Source organism: Chinchilla lanigera, unplaced genomic scaffold, assembly GCF_000276665.1.
Source record: "Chinchilla lanigera isolate Chin_1 unplaced genomic scaffold, ChiLan1.0 scaffold00023, whole genome shotgun sequence".
In the NCBI taxonomy this organism is placed as follows: domain Eukaryota; kingdom Metazoa; phylum Chordata; class Mammalia; order Rodentia; family Chinchillidae; genus Chinchilla; species Chinchilla lanigera.
Genome location: NW_004955424.1, coordinates 1597236 through 1617101, shown reverse-complemented (window position 1 = coordinate 1617101; position 19866 = coordinate 1597236). Strand labels below are relative to the sequence as shown.

General features: G+C 48.9%; 1 long non-coding RNA gene across 2 annotated transcripts; it reads right to left on the bottom strand.

Annotated features, from left to right (window-relative positions):
- Positions 1-912: 912 nt before the first annotated feature.
- LOC102022100 lies at positions 913-5304 on the bottom strand. 2 transcript variants are annotated; one of them, XR_261023.2, is made up of 4 exons: positions 5051-5304; positions 4859-4952; positions 4271-4480; positions 913-1305 (listed from the first exon to the last, which is right to left on the bottom strand). It is a non-coding gene; the product is annotated as an uncharacterized LOC102022100 (long non-coding RNA). The 2 variants fall into 2 exon arrangements; XR_001234200.1 differs by having other exon boundaries at positions 4859-5301.
- Positions 5305-19866: the final 14562 nt, after the last annotated feature.

The window sequence follows — 19866 nt, the reverse complement described above, 5'->3', positions numbered from 1 at the left end:
TCCATAACACGGCACAGATCTGTGACCGCCGGCTTCCCCTCTGCTGGGTTGGCCTGTGAGACAGCCATCGCCCTTTCCCATGGGTCTGTCACCCCACCCATGGTGGACAGGTGATCCCCAAGGATTACCTCTCCCATGCTTGGATGTGTTGGGTATCTGGATCAGGGTGGGCAAGAGTATTGTTCCTGCTGAGTGACCCACCAAGCGTGGTACTGTCAAGCTGCCCCGCACCATCCACAGCCTTAAAAAACTCCCCACGTAATGTGGCACCTCCCAGACTCTGAGCACCATCTCCTCTTACTCTACCATATCTAAGTACCACGTGCATTATCATTATTTATTTAGTACCTTTTTCCTTAGAGCAACCAATGATTCCCTTCAATAAATTTGTTCCTGAGAGTCTATTTATCAGTGTAATATTATAGATTTGTTATATCCAAATATTTTAATACACATTAAAATAAATACTAAACTATTGAAATATTAAAAATCCTGGTCTTCTTTACCAAAATGTTCCTCATGGACCAGCGGTGGGGTGAGGTCCCCTCAGGAAAACACTGATGGTAGGAAAGGGGGTTGTCATTCACAGCCTGCATTCATGACCCAGAGACGACTGGCCTCATGGTAAGAGACAAGCACACTCACACAGACCACATAGGAAAATGGGCCCCAAAACCTGGGGTTTGGTGCTCTATGTTTATCATCTTAAAATGTTTAATGATTGTGTCTTTGAGTTGTGCTCTGTGAATCTGATGGGACAATGAAGAATGTGCTGGCGGCTTGGAACCTTGGCCCAAGTCACATTGCCTTCTGCCACTTCCCCAGGACAGGGGCGAGGAGATGAGCCAAAGCTGAATGAATGAATGAGTGAAGCAGCTAATGAAAACAGGGACGCCATGAACCTCTCCTTACATTAGGTAGGACGGCTTTTGATTTGTTCATTTATTTAGGATTAATTTATACACTTTTAGAAAAAAATGTGAAAGAAATTAATTCCTTTAAAATACACAGAATCCTATTGTGGAGTGACATTCCGGCCCACCTTCTGGGGTCCTCTTCTCTGACCCAGAAGTTCAGAATCCTGGACAGAGGCAGAGCGAATTTACATGATGTGAAGGGTCCCCTCGCTGGCCAGGGCTTCCGGCTGGTCTGTAGTCTTCAGGTGGTCTGAGTTCACGCTCTCTGCCACGTATCTTAGGGGCTTTGTGATTTGTAGGAACGTGTGACTACAACCCGGCAGTTGATACACTTGGGAAGCCCTGGATGAGTACGTAGCTAAATATTTATCTTCCAGAAGTTGTCAGCCTATAAATGAAGTTCAGCTTTACTTTTAAATCAAATGCCACTTTATCAAACAACAAAATATTAAAGGTCAAAGACTGAAATGCCACATATGATGGACATTTTGCAAATAAGATTTTCTAAAATGGAGAAAATGGAGGAACATATATTTAGTGTCATGAGCCAACCAAAGCTACCTGCAACCTCACTCATCTTTGCCAGGTGATCTTTTGCTTATGTCTTTTTTTTTTTTTTTTTTGGCACCGGGAATCAAACTTAGGACTTTGCGCTTGCCAGGCAGGCGCTTGTACCGCTGAGCTATATCCCCGGCCCAACTTATATCTTGAATAACCATAAAATATGTCAATATGGCTTATAGTCTGTATTAAATAGATGGGAAAAAGGAAATTCCATTTTACATGGAATTTCAATCTACTTGAACATACTATCTGTGTTTTCTTATTTTTTATGAGGAACTTTATTTTGAAGGTTTAAAGTAAGCATTTGGGACGGGCTAACCCATTTTAGGACTGATTATGTAGATCAAGAGATGGATGTATACTCTAATTGCACAAGCCAAAGGTTGCCTCATAATTCTGCTTCCCAGACATGGTCAGGTCTCCAGATCATTCTCCCAGGTTTTTATCTGTGTTTTTGTGCATAGGCGAACATGTGTGTGTATGTGCGTGTGGTGTGTTCATACATACCATATGAGGTGTGAATATATGTTTAAATTTCAAAAAAGCACTACAGTAAAAGACACACTGCCATTAATCCCCCTCAAAATACCCCCCCTTGCTTTGAACACACTTATCCCATTTTTCTTGCCACTCTCCAAAGCAGTTCTGGAAGTCCTCTTTCGTGAGTGTCTTTACAAGGTGTGATCAGAAGTACACTGAATGCTGCTGTCGAGCGTGCAAGAGGGACAATGTGTCCTTATTCACTAGATCTGAACTGTGCAACTTCTGGTTCTTCTTCAAAGTCAGAATGACTAGGAAAGGGAAACAGTGCAGGATATCAAGGCAGCCATGAGAGCACAACTAAAGACACTCATGAAAGAGGAACCCAGAAGTGCTTCAGAAAGTGGCAAGAACAATGGGATAAATGTGTTTGAAGAGAGGAGGATTCTGAGAGGGATTAAGGGCAATGTGTCTTTTACTATAATACATTTTAAAAATTTAAGTACTCACTGGAGTTTTGGTCACATCCCATAGATTACTACTTGGTGTGCTATGAGATGTGCCTTTTTCACATGACTCAACTTAGAATATCTTTTCAGGTCAGCTCATAAAGGTCTATCCTATGAGGAGACTTTTCAAGATGATCAATCAGACTCAATTTTAAATCGGACACTAGAGCTCTGGTGTTTTTGGATCTCAAAGACTTTCTCCTAATCAGCACAACTGGAAACGAGCACGACGTTGCCCGCTTCCTGGGGGAATGGCCTGCTTTTTCTGAAACCATCTATACTCATTGTCCCCAACTCACAACCTGTCCTGCGCAGCCCGCCTGCAGCTCTGCAGAGCCTCCCGAAGGTCATGGCCTGTCCACCTGGCCACAGAGGTTACTTCTTAATCCAGCCTTGTTTGCAGACTGGCTACTACCCTCCTAGGAAAAGTCAGAGTTCTGAGGAAGAAGATTGACTCTAAAATATAAAAAGAAAACTGCATAATCAAAGTGAGTGCATTTTAACTAAGTGCCCATGAAGTGGATAATAATGTCAACTTCATTAAGTGATACATTTAGTATGCGGGAAAATTTCATTATATTTGCAAAATAATTTGAAAGTCATATTTCCTCCTTTGCAAAGTTTTTAAGGCATGCATAGGGATTGTCAAGAAATAATACATGTTGCTCATATCCTATTTTCTGAATTGTTAAAATCATCTAAAAATATTTTGAAATTAAAAAAAATATTTTGAAATACAAAAACACATATACACACACATATACAGTCAGCCTTCCATACCTGTAGGATTCACACCTGCAGATTCAACCAATCTGCATTGAAAATATTAGGGGAAAAATTTGCATCTGTACCAACCAGGTACAGACTTTTTCATATTATTATTCCTGAAGCACTAAGGTATAACAACTATTTACATAGTTTTTACATTGTAATAGATATTATAAGTAATCCAGACATTATTTAAAGTATATAGGAAGATGTGCATAGGTTATATGCAAATAGCATGCGATTTTATATAAGGGACTGGAATATCCACAGACCTTGGTACCCTTGAGCGTCCTGGAGTCTGTCCCTTGTAGACGTGTATGTATGGGCATGTGTCTATGTGTGTTAGCAATGACAGAGTCGCCCATGCCAGGCACCTAGGATTTCTGCCCCATGGCCCTCCTGCGCGTCACCAGAGTATCATCTCTCACCTTCCCTCAGAACACGCAGACGGGGAAGTGGACAAAGGCCGATTTCGAAGTACTCATAATTTTTACCCGTAGTATAAAAGCTACACCTGCCCACTCTAAAACCGAAACAAGATCCCTAGCTTTGAGAACCTTGTAGAAATGGCCTACACGCAGCCACTCACAGATCTGCTCCTGGCCTTTGACCTCAGCAGCCTGGCCCAGAAAAATGAGCCAGGATCATGGCATTGTCGCTCTCAGGAGTATGTCCTCTGAGACTCAGAGGGAAGCTACATTTGGTGGGGACACTGGTCCCACCTGGACCCTCTTCCAGGACGGATGGGAAGCAGCCAGAAGTCTGGGGCCGACTCAGCCCTTCTCACCCAGGGCAGCTTGAGGGCAACGAGCCGCTGGCATGGGTTTGGAAAGGCTCAGCCTGCTCGTCCCAACTCAGGGCCTCCCTCAGAGCCCACCCCTGCTCCAGGCACCTCGAGGGGCGGCTGAGACCTTAGTTTAGCCTGTGTGGAAGCCCAGTTTCTCCCGCTGTCCACTTGCGTTTCTTCTTTCCCCGGGTCACTTATGGCGACGAACTCCAGAGCACACCACAACAGACTTCCTGTTTTCTCACCTTTATCTCAGAGTCTGCTCCTTGCGGGACCAAACCGGCCCAGGGAGCACAGGAAAGAGGATCTAGTCATCCAGGTATGGTTCTCACATCTTCCCTGAGTCCTGCATCTTCTGCAGGGCTTCAGGGTGGCACCTCCTCCCCACCGCATCCTGCCCTGACCTCTGACACTGCATGTTTGTTCTGGAGAACGGGTTACCCAGCGCTCAGGGTCTGCAAAGGAAAAAGATAAATCGAGGAGAGGTTGGCCTCTCTGAGCCTCTGTCTCTTCATCTGTTAAATGGGCCACACCCATTTAACACCTCAGGAGCTCGGGGAAGAGCAGAGAGAGAAGACAAAGCTACGGATTCAAGGCTTTCTTGCTCTGCCAGGTCTCCTGTCAGTCACTGATGGGCTAGAGAAAGAAAGTCCCAGTGACCTTCACGTAGGGTCCCTAAGACTCCCAGGACAAAAAGCTACTCACTTTATAACTTCTCACTTTGACAGACAGCAGAGCCCAGGCCAGGCGCTGCGCTAAGCCTGCCTAATCCTCACCATGCCCCTTCATATTATGGAGAAAGAGCTAGAGCTCAGAGAAGTTAAGTGACTTACTCAGGGTCACACAGCCAGAACACCATGGAGCCAGTCCCACCGAAGCTTCCTGAGCACCAAGGGGTTGTTTGGTTGGGATCTCTGATCTCACGTCCTTCTCATTGTGAAAGAGATTCAAGGTGGGCAGAGGGGTCAGCTACCGTCTCCCACGCCCAGCACCATCACATGGGTAACCAAAGCGCAACTACTTACTCCACGAAAACCAGCAAATGCTGCAAAGCAGGATGAGTAGCGGCTGCTGTTTTCACGGCCTGGGGTTGTACACTTTCTAGCTGGCGGTGGGCGGATTCCTCTGGACTCCAGGATCGGCCCTCCCTTCCTTCCTCATCGCTCTGGGGCCTTGCTAAGGTCACTGCACCCCTCGCGCCGCTCCCACCAACCTGTCTGCCCCCGCGGCCCTTGCTTCTGTCATCCCTCACCGGGTCCGGCATCCCTACTCCACCCACCATGACACAAATCACCTGCTTGTACCCGCCAGCCTGTTACAAGGACTTCACTAGGGACACAGATCAACGTCTGCTGTCACAACCAGCCAACTAGTGACAATTGCATGACAGTGTCACAAGCGCAATCTCACAGCGCCCTGTACGCTCTCCTCCAGCCCAGGTCACAGCCAAAGCATTTTGTTTGCACCTTTGTGACATCTGCCTTTAACTTCCTTGGGTTAAGCGTTAACTAGGTTAACTCACTGCCATGCTACCTTGGTTTAGAAAATAAAAAAGTGAATGGCATGTCCTCGTTGATGGTTCACTTGTAAGATAGCTCTCATTTTTCTAAACTTGGCACCAAAATTTGTAATTCCTGCAGATGAGTCAGTAGAGGGAATGTGTCGTCTATCTGCTCCCCTCTCCAGAGGAGCAGCCCCGGAAGACTGTGTGCCTGAGTCAGACCTCAAACAGCCCCACTTCTCCTCAAGGGTAGGAGAGGAAGTTGGCAAGCTGCCCGGCCCACAAGCCATCATAGCGCCGCGCAAGGGGGAGCATTGGTGGGGACAGAGAGATTGGCTCCCTCACACCCACCCTCCCCCATGCCAGCGGAGAGGCAGGGACTCAAGGACTCCCACACAATGTGCCCATTGACACTGTGGCCAAGTCAGCTTCTGGGTGCCATGGAAACCTCTCCTGGGGAGTCCGGTCGCCCACACTAAGCCCATTGTCCTCTGAGCCAGCCCCTCCCTGAGAAACCCCGTTGCCAGCAGCTTCCCTGACCCGAATCAAGTCTTGCTGGTCCAGTCTGGAGAAGCAACCGTTCTCGCCTGGGGTAGGATCCGCACCTGGATCATGTTCCCCCGGGACCACTCTGTGTTCTCCAGGAAATCAAAGGCAATCCCAGCAGTGAGGCAGAGAGCTCTTTTCTTTTTTTCTTTTCTTTTCTTTTTATTTAAGGGTAGGGTCGTTATTGGACTCAGGGCCTTTGTGCTAAACTATATCACCAGCCCATTTTTACTTTTGATTTTGAGACAGGGTCTCACTGAGTTGCCCAGTCTCACTTGAACCTGTGATCTTTCTGCCTCAGCCTCCCAGAATGTGCGCCAGCACACCCAAGAGCTCCTTTCTTAGTTGCCCAGAGCTCTGAGTGTGAACAGGGCACAGGCAGAGAGAGATCCTGACAGTGCCCCATGCACAGCAGGCCCTTGAGAGGATGAAAAGCGGAAGCTCTGCTGCGCGGTTGGGGTGGCCGTGTGCCCTGAGGGGCCATGCACTGTGAGGGCCAGGCGCAGGCGATGGCTCTGGAATAAATCCACTGGGGCCACCTAGCGCCTGGCTCTGGCTGAGGGCTCCGCCCCATTCTTTTCTCTCCCAAGCCCTGGAAACTTCCCCAGAAAGTGACTCCCCTGCCTGTCCTCCACTCTCTCCCCTGGGCCAAGGCTGAGCTGCTTAAATCCTGCCACAGAATAAAACTAGAGCCCGTCAGGGTCAGAAGAGGCCTGAGACATCAGAGCCCTGTGTCGCACTCCCATGTCTGTCCCACACCCTCTTCTGCAGAGGAGAAGCAGGGGCCCGGGGGAAGGCACTTGCCCAAGATCAAGGCCAGGCCTGGGACCCGGAGCCGGGGACCCCCAGGAGTCCAGCAGCAGCAAAACCCCACAGGGCTCGGAAACCTTCAGTCCAACCCAACCCCAAGTGGGAGTGTCAACCACCAGGAGGAAGGGCTGTGACTAGGGGCGTCTCTCCCACCAGCAGCCACCTGCTGTCCCCCAAACCGCTCCCTTCACAGCCAGAAAAATGGCCAAGAAGGCCCCCAGTCTTGAAGAGGGCGAACCCTGGAGCTGAGTGTCCTCAGGGAGGGTGGGTGTAGGAGGGGAGGAAGAGCGGCCAAGGAGAGCAGACAAGTTACGTAACCTCTCATGGCCTCAATTTCGCCCTCTGTGGAAAGAGAGTAATAAAAATCCGCCCACCTCATTGGGTGGTTGGACGGATTTGACAAGATAGTGAACAGCAAGTGCTGAGCACAGTACCCGGTGCCAAGATCACGTGCTGCTGAGAGCAATGACAATCACGTTGCCTTTGTTGTCTGGGAGCACCCCTCACCCCCAGAACTCTGGGCACCAACTTGGGTGCATGAGGCAAAGGGCGCCTTCAGGTGACCCCCTCCCAGCCACCCTGGCCCCACCCCACCGCAGGTGGGACTGAGGGGGAGGGAGACAGCAAGTGGCTGGGTTGCTGGCAGCCCTTTGGCCCCAGCGAGAGGCTCCCTAACATTCCTCTTGGGTCTTAACAGGGGGCAGCCAGTTGGTTCCTGGAATGTCCAAGAGAAACAAACTGGTTATTCTGAGTGAGATTGCAGCCTGGCGGAGGCGGGCTAGGTCTGCTTTAAATTAAACACAGCATTTCTGAGATTCTTTTCATCTTCCTGCCACCGTGGGTTCTGGAGACATTACCTCATCTTACCTTCCTGCTCTGAGGTGGGGAAGCAGGCAGGGTGTGGGCCTGGGGGGACCGGGAGGGGAGGCCAGAGAGGGCACCCAGGCTCCTGAGGAGGACGGGAGGTGACCAGGGCCCTCCTTGCTCCCACAGCTCGGCCTCCTGCAGGCCGGGGTGCAGGGGTTATGTGGTGACCCTGGGCACAGCCAGCCCTGGCCTTGGTCTTTAGCACAGCATTTACGGCATTGTCAAAGTCATGACGTTCTCAGGAGTACTTGAAAAAGCCTGACTGCGGTTTTACAAGTCCAAGGTCAGTCCCTTTCTTGTCCGCTGCCCAACATGTAGATTGTGGGGGGCAGTGCCTCCCAGCACCTCAGCAGAATGCTAGATTGTTTCAGCTCGGAAGCTGGTGCGGGGGCTGGTTTCCTCACGGAGGCTTGGGCTGAGAACAGAGTTCCCTTCTGGTCTTGGAAGTTTTTTTTGGCCAGCTGGTCAGCTTGTGGAGTCCTAGGAAATCCCGCAGCACCGAAGTCAGGCACTCATGTGAGTGCCAGCTCCCTTGACAAAGGTACCTAGTCTTACGGGACTCCTGAGTGGCCTCGTCTTCAAACTGGGGGAAAGGATGCTTAATTGTGGGGTTGGTGTATGGACTAAGGCAATTGAGTGGGCTCATGGCTGTTTTGGTTCAAATAAAGTATACCCAAAGTTCTTTGGGTGCAACAAACAGAAACTCCCTAAGCTGCTTATGCAAAAGGAAGCTGTTTTGTATGGGATCAGGGATTTTCATAAAGACAGGCCACATGCATGCCTCTCAGAGAATGGGAACTAGGAACCAGAGAGGGATGCGCAGTCCTCTTGTTTTGCTCTGTCTCTGCTCGTTCTGGGTGTTTGCTTTTCCTGGCGCCCCCGGCCCAACACCTGGCCCCTGTGCTGCAGGTCCAGAGAGACCTCAGGAGACCGGAGCTGGTTCTGTGGTGAATCCATTCAGTGCGCTGAATATTCTCCTTGTCCCCCCAAATGCACCCCTTCTCCTTTCTGCTCCACCCTGAGCCACCCCTGGTGACTGATCGGTAGGAACTGTGTCCCGGGAGCTCCCTCACCTTCTGGGTTGTGGTCGAGCTCAGCCCACAGCGGGCACCAGCGGGAGACAGGAGGGCAGAAGCAAGAGCCAGCAGGCCCGGCTGTTCCAGCTCTCTGTCTGTGGGAGGGGGTTGGAGGCTGAGAGCCTGGCTCCTCTCCCGGAGGCCACAGCCACTTCTCACACGCGCCGCCCTCGCTGTCTCTGGACTCTTGTCACCACTTCCTCCCTTTTCCTCACCCTTCTAGTGGTGACAGCTTTCTATTGTCACTAGTCTGCACCTGCAGCCCGTTGTCCTGATGGCTTCCTTTCCTCTTGTCCCCATCTTTATAAATAGACCATTCACTCTCTGCTCTCCAGCAGCGACTGGTCACTCTGAGTTGCTGGCCCCCTGCTGCTGAGACTCTGGCCGAGATCCAGAGATGGAGGGGGGAAAGCGGCTTTATCTCCCTGCCTCAGCTGTGATTTGATACTCAGAGGATGCTGGACAAAGAGCTAGAAGCTCTAGGTTTGAGATCAACTTTAGAGACAAGATAGCCAGAACTGGGAGGGTCAGAATTCTGCTAGAAGGGAAAGTAATATATATGCCCTAAATGGAGTTGCTTTAATAAGAAATTTCAGGGCCAGGGATGTAGTTCAGTGGCACAATGTCTGCCTGGCAAGCACAAGGTCCTGAGTTTGAGTTCCAGTACTAAAAAAAAAAAGAAATTTCATTTTCCTGGGAAAATGTAACCATATATGAAAATATGCTACCACATGATCAGGGCCCTCTTTCCTGCTTAAGACACAGTTGCCTAAAAGTCAACATCATAAGGATTTTTTTTTGTTTTGTTTTGTTTTCCGGTAGCGGGAATTGAACTCACAACCTCACACTTGCCAGGCAGGCACTGTGCTGGCTGAGCTAAATCCCCAGCCCCTAACATCATAAGGATTGTAACTAAAGATATGTTAGCATTGTTGTCCATCTCCCAAATTGAGGGGATCAGTCACCAGCATTCCTATCTTTTCCTTTTCTTTTCCAGGTTGGCTCACATACATCTCATGTTTGGTTTTGACTGTGCCATTAGCCTAGAACCATGTCCCTGGTCTCTCCTCTGCTCAGTGTGGCCCCCAGACCTCTGACAAATTTGTCTCCACTTCTTCCCTTCTCTTCCCTTCCCTCCCCTCTCCTTCCCTCCCTTCTCCTTCCCTCCTCCCTCCCCTCTCCTCCCCTCCCCTCCCCTTTACTTCTTCTATCTCTCTCTCTCTTTCTCTCTCTCTCTTTCCTCCACCAGGCCCTTCTGCCAGGGTTTTCTGCTAGAGCCAGACAACTATGGATTGAAGCTCTGAGACTATAAGCCAGAATAAATCTCTCTTCCTTTAAGTTGTGTCGGGTGTTTTGTCTCAGCAATGGAAAAGTGACTAATACAGGGGTTAAACAGAAGAAAGTGCTTCAGTGACAAGGGTGATCTTCTGGGTGAGACCTGGGACTCCACAGAGGTGGGACATGCAGCCCAAGTATAGAGACCAAGTGGTCACAGGTGGGAGGAGGATACCAGGGTCTGTTGGCTGATGGCTGGCCCTGTGCCCTCCACTATTTATACCTCTCAGCCTCTTCTTCCTCTCTGTACATGACTGGGGAGCATTTGGTGAGGGAGGGATTAAATCCATTTAGACAGAAAGACCACTGTGGTGGATTTACAACTGGTAGTCACCTTGTAACACCCAGCTGAACTTAACCAGTGTGGTGCTGGGTGTGGGAGGCCCACCTGAGGACTGTTGCCAGCAGCATAAGAGGCAGAACTGGGGAAGAAGAAGTTAGGCTGTTGGGAGCAGAGAAAGGCAGTTGGAGCTGGTGGACGCTGTAAGGAGCTGTTGGTTCTCTTGGAGGATCTTGTCATGCTGGCTTTCCTGATGAATTTGGCTGTTTTCATCCTCCAAGGAGCTCGGGACCTTGTCGCTGAGAATGGTTTCAGTTCACTTTGGCGGGGCTCTGGTCCTCACGCTGAGCATTGCCTCCTGGCTCCAGAGGGGAAGAAGGTGCATTGCTCAGTCTTCTGGAGAAGCTTGTTGAATTGGCTTTCCTGATGGGAACTTGGCTGTGCTGATCATCCGAGGAGCTTGGGACCTCACTGTTGCTAAGGATGGCTGTAGTACTTTTCGGAGTAACTATGGTTCTTACTTTGCACGTTGCTTCCCGGCTCCAGTGAAGATCCCTCAGCCTCCTGGCACAGATCTTTCATCCTGCTGGCACAGACTTTCTAGCTTCCACCACTGACTTTCAGCACAGATCCATGAAACAGGCCTGCATGAGACATTGTTATGGGCTCTAGGCCTCCAGTTGGACTTGTGGGAGGCATTGTTATGAGCTCTAGGTCTTCAGCTGGACTCATGCAGGATATTATCATGGGACCCAGGCCCTCAGCTGGATTTAGTGTATGGACAGATTTCCTGCACTCTCTTGTATATGATTCTTTGGGTGACTATTATAAATAATCTTATAAAATATATCCTGTATTATATTGTTCCCCTTGCAAATATCCCCCAAACTACAACAACCACCAATGACTCTTTCAACTCTGTGGATACTGAAAGTCATGTGACTTAAAGATCTTGGTTGTTCCCTCCCCTTGAGGGTCTTTGGCCACTCTGCATTTTGCAAATACAAGAGAGGACCCTGCTTGCCGCCACAGGGCCAGTGTGTAGTAGGAGCACTGGCAGCCCGGTGAGGTCTGTGCCCTCCATATGCAGAGGTGGCTAACTGGGAGCCAGAAGCGTCCTGAGAAGGAAGGATTAAGACCCCAACTGCTTCCCCTCTGAATATCAGTGTTACTAGGACCTTCCTCACCCACTGGATGAAGCCCCACTTAGGGCCTGTTCTCCTGAAGGTGAATGAGGGCGGCAGAGCCCAGAAGAGTGGAGCAAAGCTGCTTCTGGCTGAGCACGTGCCTGATTCTCACAAACCCCTGGCCCCAGGGAACAGAAGGCTCTGCTGAGGTCCAGCATAGGAGGTTGCACTTAGAGCTCCTGCGCAGGAGGGCTCTGGAGTTTTCCTGGAGGCTCAGGCCAACAAGGACATCATTGTAGTAAAAGTAAAGCGCATTGTTCTGGAAAGGACGACTTTTTAACCAAGACACAGCATGGTGACAACGGAAGCAACAAGAAAATAATCCTAAACTTCCACCTCTTCTCTAGACTTAAAAGCAAGACTGGACCTTTGGGATTGAGTCAGCCCCTAGGCGTCCGTGGACAGCGGTGGTGGGGATGGTGTCTCAGTTACTTTCTCCTTGCTGGGACAAGATACCAACACCAATACGTTAAAAGAGCAAAGGTTTATTTTAACTCACAACTTGTAGAGGTTTCATTTCATACTCAGCTGGCTCCAAGGCTGGGCTGTGAGACAGGAGAAACAGTTCATCGTGTGGCAGGCAGGAAACAGCCAGAAGCGAGCCTTCTTTCTTCTTTCCCTTTTCATTCCACTTAGGCCACAAGCCTATTGGCTGGTGCTACCCACACCCGGGTAGGGCTTCCCATTATCCACACCCAGTACTGTGCTAGACTAGCCAATGGACTAACCCAGCTATCCCACTCTTAATCCAGTATCACACGTCCATGATCCAGTCACCTCCCAAAAGCCCACTATGAGCACACAAGGCTTTGGAGGAGCATGTAGACACAAGCCATAAGAGATGGTGTGGAGAAACAGGGATAAAACCTCAAACCAGAGAAGCCAGACCTCTTCTAATATAGCCATGCAGGTACTCAAGCAACTCATGGAGGAAATCCAAGAGATATTTTACCTCAGGCTTCAAAGGTGAGACATAACCATTCCATAAAGAATTGGTTTCCTAAAATCAGCACACATTAAACTTGTGAGGTTAAGGGAGGCAACAGATAAGGAAGTGTCCCGGAAAAGTAAGAAGAGTTACACGATATGAGGGCACTAGAGACTACCATCCGATCTCTCTTTTTTCCCTGTCTTAATAGATTTAGTCCTGAGGTGTATCGGGCCTCACGACTACCCAACTAATGACTTCCTATCCCAACCTGCTTTACAGAGAGATGTGAGCATGTGACTAAGTCTGAGCCAACGAGATGTGAGCACAAGTGATGTATGAACCTCCAGGCCACTTTACTATCCCTCAGCTGCTCATCTTCCACCTTTCTTCAGTCTTGTGGGAGGTTTTGTGCACTGGTGAGTGAGTGGCTTTGATGATGTGGATGAGGAGCCCCTCAGAGACATTGGCACAAGATAGGAAGAACTTGTCCCCTAACCACCCTGTGCTGCCAGCTAGTTTTAATTTCATAAGCAAGACGCAGATTCCTATCTTGTTTGCACCACTGTATTTTAAGATATCTTTATCACCTCACTTGCATCATCATTACTAACACACAGGTTAGGAACCCTACGCTAAGAATTGTTCAGAGAAAAGGTAGTGGCTTTTCCAGTGTTATTAGCATACATTTCCAATTCATGCAGTTTACAATCACCTTGGGAGTGGTTACATGTACATATCACAGCCTGTTTCTTTTTTTCCCCTTTTCCCCCTTCCCTGCCCCCGCCACTTCCTCATACTTGTTGTTATTATTTGTCTTAGCTCACGTTATGGCATATAGTATTTACATTAGTTGGGGTTATTAGGTATGTGTACATGGCATATCTTTTTTCTTTTTATTTACTCTTCCCCTCCTCCTCCCTCCTGTAGAGAACTCCTTGGTCTCTCGGTGTACCCTGGGGAGGAATGGCAGCGGGTATGAGGAAGATAAGAAACAAGAGACAAAAGCTGGGGTCAGGTGGAGTAACCTCTTTGTCTTGGAGGGCTAGAGGACTGAACAACAGTAGTAGGGGCGCTAATTTACACCCCTGCAAAGTTAGTACCATGAGAGGCAATGTTGCCCAGCGACTAACTACTGAAATTATCCAGGCCAGATGTTTTTCTCAAGACTGAGGTAGCTTGACAGCTTGAGGCACTCTAGCTCCATCCTGCCCTCACACATAGGACCAATTTCCAGCTCCAGCCACTCTCAACACACCCGTTATCCTAGTTCCTTTGGATCACTTCCCTATTGCTAGAGAGCCAATAGCTTCTCAGCCTTTTGGCTAGATCAAATGTATTGCTAGAAATCCATCAACTTGTCATTTTTCATCTACCTTTTGTCATTTTGTTTGTGCTTTGCCTCACTCAAATGAGAGATGCCATCAGTATTTAAACTTGTGTTTCTGATTTATTTCACTCAGTGTTATATTTTCCAGGTGCATCCATTGTTTTAAACAAATGACTCAAATTTGTCATTCTTTATAGCTGAGTAGTATTCCATTATATATAGATGCACATTTTCTGTATCCAATCATCTGTTAATGGGTATACAGGCTGCTTCCAGGATTTAGCTATTATGAATTGTGTGCTCTAAACAGTAGTATGCAAGTATCACTGTAGTATGGTGATTTAAGCTTTTTGGGGAGAATACCTAGCAGGGGGTTGGCTGGGTCATATACAATTTCTAATTTCAGTTCTTTGAGAAATCTTCATACTGATTTCCATGATGGTTGTACTAGTTTACATTCTGTTATGGTTTGTGTCTGCATGTCCCCCCAAATCCTCATGCAGTCATGGGGTGGGCTTCTAGATTTTTGATTAATCCATGGTCCAGTGCTGGGATTATGGGTGTGAGTGCTACACCTGACCCTGGGGTGGGCAGTTTGCATACAAGCTAAGGGAGGAAAAGAGGCTTGCCCCCCACTTTTGCTCTTGTTGCTTTTACTGTTCTCCACTACAATGGACGGTTGCCCTCTGCCATGTGCCACTCTGCCTTGGAACCAGCCTAGTGTAGACTGAAACCTCCATGAACTGTAAGCTAAATAAACCTTTCTTTCCTTATTTTTGGGTGTCAGGTATTTTATCTCAGCAATGAGAGAAAAGTAACGAAGACACATTCCTACCAACTGCAGGAGGGTTCCTTTTTTACTGCAGTTGTGCAAGCATTTGTTATTATTTGATTTCCTGATGATAGCCATTCTTTCCAGATGAAGATGCAATCTTAGCGTGGTTTTAATTTGCATTTCTGTAATGGCCAGAGATGTTGAACATTTGAGAAAAGGTAGTTTTAACTGACATTGTGTGATAGGAAGTCTACAAATATTTGCTAGGCCTGGTTCAAGGCTTGTCTTCCTAAAGCACCTATGTCAACATTCCTATTCTGTTAAGGTTCTTCATTCACTATGGGTTCAGGCGTACAGTCTTGAACTTGGATTAAACTTTTTTCACCCAAGTGGCTCATAATTTTGTTTCCACACACTACTGACCTAACCTTGAAGCGCCTACCTCCAGGTGCTTGGTATGCGATATAATTTTATGTCTTTATCACCAAGCCAGTCATTTGGGTTTTCCATCACTGGCAGGCATAGTTGGCTCCTCCATGCCTGGGCCTTAGGTCTTTCCTCTGCTGGTCTCTGGTCTTTCAGAGGGCAGCAAGATGGCTGCTCGTTTCACTTGGTCACAGAATATGAGTGCACAGCAGGAGGGGAAAGAGAACAACAGCCCTCCCCCTACAGATATGAAAAAAACATATATACATTTGTGGTTTTTTTTTTTTTTCCTGGAAGCTACTTACGCATCATTGACCAGACTTCAGTCTGTCAAGAGCAAAGTGGCTGAGGTTGCTTTGAATGGCTTAGGCCTGCCATGGCTGGGCATATTGCAGCCTGGATCAAAGTGGGCTTCTGTTTGTAAGAAGGGGAGAGGGGGCAGAAGGACTGTGGGAAACTGTGATATTTCACAAAGCTGCCTTTGCTGTCATTCCCTTGTGGTCTGCACAGCCTTGGCCCTTCTTCTGAGAGCTCACATATAAGACATGATGGACAGAAAATAAAGGTGACAAAGCTTTTTTTTTTTTAACAATGCAATAAACATTAAACAGCTTTGTTAGGGAGTGACGAGTCTCACGCAGAGTGAGCCACTAGGATTCTTCTCAGAGGACCAGGCTTATCAAAGCGCAGAGAGGCTTTGAGTGCTGAGACCTGGCTGCCTCTGACTGGGGAGGCGGGACACTCCCCCACCAGCTCGTGTATGGGCAGGGCCAGGAACAGCTCCTGGGGACATGAATTCTTCTTGGCTGTGCTAGTGGGGCTTCCAGGGAAGTAGAGAGACCAGTACTTGCTGGGTGGGTCTCCTGGGAAGGCCCGGGAAATGATACCTGGTCCTCCCTCATCCTTGGACACTCACAGGAGTTCAGACCGCAGCTTGAGTGCTGAACCCTGGGTCCACTTGGGCTCTGAGCTCCCTCTTCTTCCAGCACAAGCTGTGAGAGATGGTGCTGCCGTGTGCGGAGGCAGCACCCAACGGCGCACCCATTGTGTGTGTGCACCCACTGTGGGAAGTCTTTGTTCCTTTCCCCGGTTGCTCTTTCCTGCCCAGTCTAGCCCTAACCACCTGCTTCTGCTCTCACCTCCCTGCCCCCACTCCACCCCCCACTTCCGGCACACAGGACACGCTGGCCTAGACACGCTCACACAGCCCCGCCCCCACCCACCGGATGTTTCTCCTGCAAGGCCTGTCTCTCGTCCTCTACCCCGACTCACCGTCTCGAGCCCTCCCAGCGTACAGCTGCCCCAGGATGACCCTGCCCTGACCCTGGCCACAGAGCACATCTCACAGGGCCTGGCAAGGTGCTGCCTGGGGATCCGCACCGGGTGGAGAGCGGCTGCAGCGGGGCCAGAGCAGGAGGGAGCCAGGCTGGCTCCTCCTCAGGGTCGGGTGGCCCCTCAGCAGGACGCTGGGCGAAAGTCTGGTCTGTGGAGGGTGCCAGGACGAGCCCGCCAGGCCCTCAGAGGCAGGGCTGGAGCGGGCCGAGAAGTACAGAGAGTGGGCAGAGGCGCCTGGGCAATGGCACAAGCCAGCGCTGGGCCTTGGCTGGTCAAGGTGTTACATCCTCCTTTTCTACACGCTGCCTGCCACCCACCGTCCGCAGACTGACCTGCCCCACTTCTGCAGACCTTCCCTTCTCTCCTCACCAACCCGGGACTCACTCCTCAGGCTCCCCTTCTACTTGCAGAGGAGACAGCCAGCGACGTTATCCAAAGGAGAACCTAGTTGTTGTCACCTGTCCCAGTCACTACCTGATGACGATGCTGGGAGGTTGCGTCTGAGAGCGGCATTTGATGTGAGCTGACCCTAGGGTTTTACTTTTGCCTCCTGTAGATCTGTTCCTTTAACTGTAAAATGGGGCCGACAGGGTGAGCGCTGCGGGGTTGTGGGGATTCACTAATTCGGTATCACAGAAATCCCCTGGACCTGCACGACTCACTGAAGTCCCTGAGTAGTTAAATGCTAAGGAGTGGCGATTTTCTCAAACCCTTCAAAACTGTGACTGGGGCTCCTACTTCCTTACGGTGATCATTTATCACTTACTTAGTCTCATCTCCCCAGCTGGGCAAAGTGCAGACACCCCTGCACCCATCCCTTGGGGGTCCTGTCTGTACCTCCTGGAGACAAGCCCTGGAACTTACGCTGTTGACCTGGGGGCATTTGATGCCCTCCTGCCTGCCACACCCCCATAGTGCAGTTCCCTCCTCTATCCAAGCGGAGGGGCTGCCACAGGGAGATGAGGAGCCTGGGGTCAGCTGCTGGGCTTCACCTCGCTCCACTGTGTTCTTGCTGACTGCCCTTGCCAAGAGCTGCCAGCCGGGGAAGTAACTCTACTCCCTCACCGGCTTGTCATGAGGCCTGGCTGAATCACACACGTGGAGGAATTGGCCTGGGCCCACACGCGGCAGGCTCCAGATACACGGGGGTCCGTATCTGTATCTGAGCTCAGCAGAAGTCACGGAAAGGGGCAGGGTTGGCCTCATTTTGCTCCTGACTTCTCATAATTTTCAATTCTTGCCTCAGTCTCTCCAGAACATCTGGACATACTGTCCTAAGTATAGCATTATTAGTCCCTCACAATGGATACTTTGTTTTTGTCAATCTAGGTAACTCAGAAAATGTTCCAGTAGCCCTAACTAAAGGCTAAGCATAATCACTGCCAGGGCAACCAAAAACTGACCTCTTTTTTTGTTAGTTTATTTATTTATTTAATTCAGAGACTTTCTATTTTGCCCAAGTTGGTCTAGAGCTCCTAGGGCCAAGTGATTCTCCTGACTCAGCCTTCTACATAGTTCAGACTAGATGTGTGCCACTAGTTCAGAGCAGACCTCCTTATTCAAGATTTCATCACAGTGCAGGGTCTGCACTAAATTCTTCACCTGTATTGACTCACCTGTATTGCATTGTTCAAGAGAAAAGTATTTAAAGCAGAGGACAAAAGGCAAATACCAGTTCCTTAAAATTGATAATAAAAGCAACAGACATACTTCAATAGAAAAATGGACAAAGAATATAAACAAGGAGTTTTTAGTCAGGAGCCATTTTGGGAAGGGGTTGACTGCTTAAGACTGAGCCACAGAAGAACTACAAAAGAACTTCACTATAGGACTCAGTTACTTCTTTCACTGCTAAGACAAAATACCTGACACTCAAAGTTAAAGGAGGAAGTTTATTCAGCTCAGTTTGCAGAGGTTTCAGTTCATAGTTGGCTGCCTCCAAAACAGGGTAGCATGGTAGATGGGTGTCAGAGAAGAGAAATAGTTTAATGGCAGGCAGAAGACAGCAAAAGCAAGCAGGAGAGAAGTCTCTTTCTATCCCTATGTCTTATCCTGGCTACCTGTTCTTAGGGTGGGTAGCACTCACACCTTTAATCCTAGCACCTTCAATCCTACCATTGCACTATGAATCAATCCCAGGGTCACACACTGTAGTCAGCCACCTCTAAAAAGCCCCACCTATGACTGTGTGAGGCTTTGGGGGAACATCTAGACACAAGCCATTACAATTACCTTCCAACAGTGACTGGGTGAGAGACAGCCATAGGAGACAGTTGTGGAGCAAGTGCAGGCTGGACACAGACCCCCGTCATGGAAGTTTAAGCTCAGCCTGGGAAGGATATGAGTCCCACTCTCCATGGTAGAAGTCAGGGTCAGCATGTGTGGTTTTCAGAGATGACTGGGTCTGAAAGTGCCAGCATTAAGTCCAGGGGTCTGCTTGAAGCCCCGTCTGGCCACCTACATCCAGCAGAGATCCGTCTGATTGCTTTCCACAGCTACCAAGACGAGCAGGGATGTGTCTAGGCTTGGACGGCTGTCATAGCCTGGGGTGTATGGACAGAGGGGCTTCTGAAACAAGGAAGGCGCCTCATGAACTCAGGGCTGTAAAGCTAGGCAGAGAAAACCATGACTTGCTGGATGCCAAAACATCTGATCCTGGGAAGAAACCATTCATTCAAAAATACAGAGGAAAAAAATTCATTTTTTTGCCTCAAGCCAGGTGTGGTGGCATATTCAGCACTATGGAGGCTGAGGCAGGAAGATTGTTGTGAATCTGAGGCCAGCCTGGGCTACACAGTCAGTTCAAAGCCAGCCTGAACTGCATACTGAGACCCTGTCTCAAAACAAAGAAACTCAATTTTCCCCTCTGCATTGTTTTTAGGTGTTTAGAGTTTTTTCCTTTTTTCCTCCACTTATTCCTTTTTTGTTTGTGCTTTTCAGTTCTGTATTAATTTCCTTTTACTGCACAGTAGGACCTTTATCTCACTTTTATCTCCTCAGTCTCACTCTGTAGGTTTCTCGTTTCCTGCGCTGTGCAGCTTTTTAATTTGATACAATTCCATTTGTTGAATGTTGGTGCTATTTTTTGTGCAACGAGGGTTCTGTTCAGAGACCCCATGCCTACTTACATCTTCAAGAGTTTTGCCTATTTTACTTTCCAGCAGATTGCTTGTTTTAAGTTAGTGTGAGATACTGGTCTAAAGTCAGCTTTCTGCATGTGGATAATGAGTTTTCCCAGCACCACTTATTAAGAGGCTATCTTTCCTTTGTCAAAGATCAGATAGCTGAATGTGGCTGGACCACACAGAACTCCACATGTACCACTGTATATAGTTGAGGGCGAAGGCTGAGTTGTCATTCTAGTGGGGGAATGAGGTGGGAGTGCAGTGACTGGAATCTTGATGTTTTTGTCAGGGTCTCACTGCATAGCCCAGGCTGGCCTGGA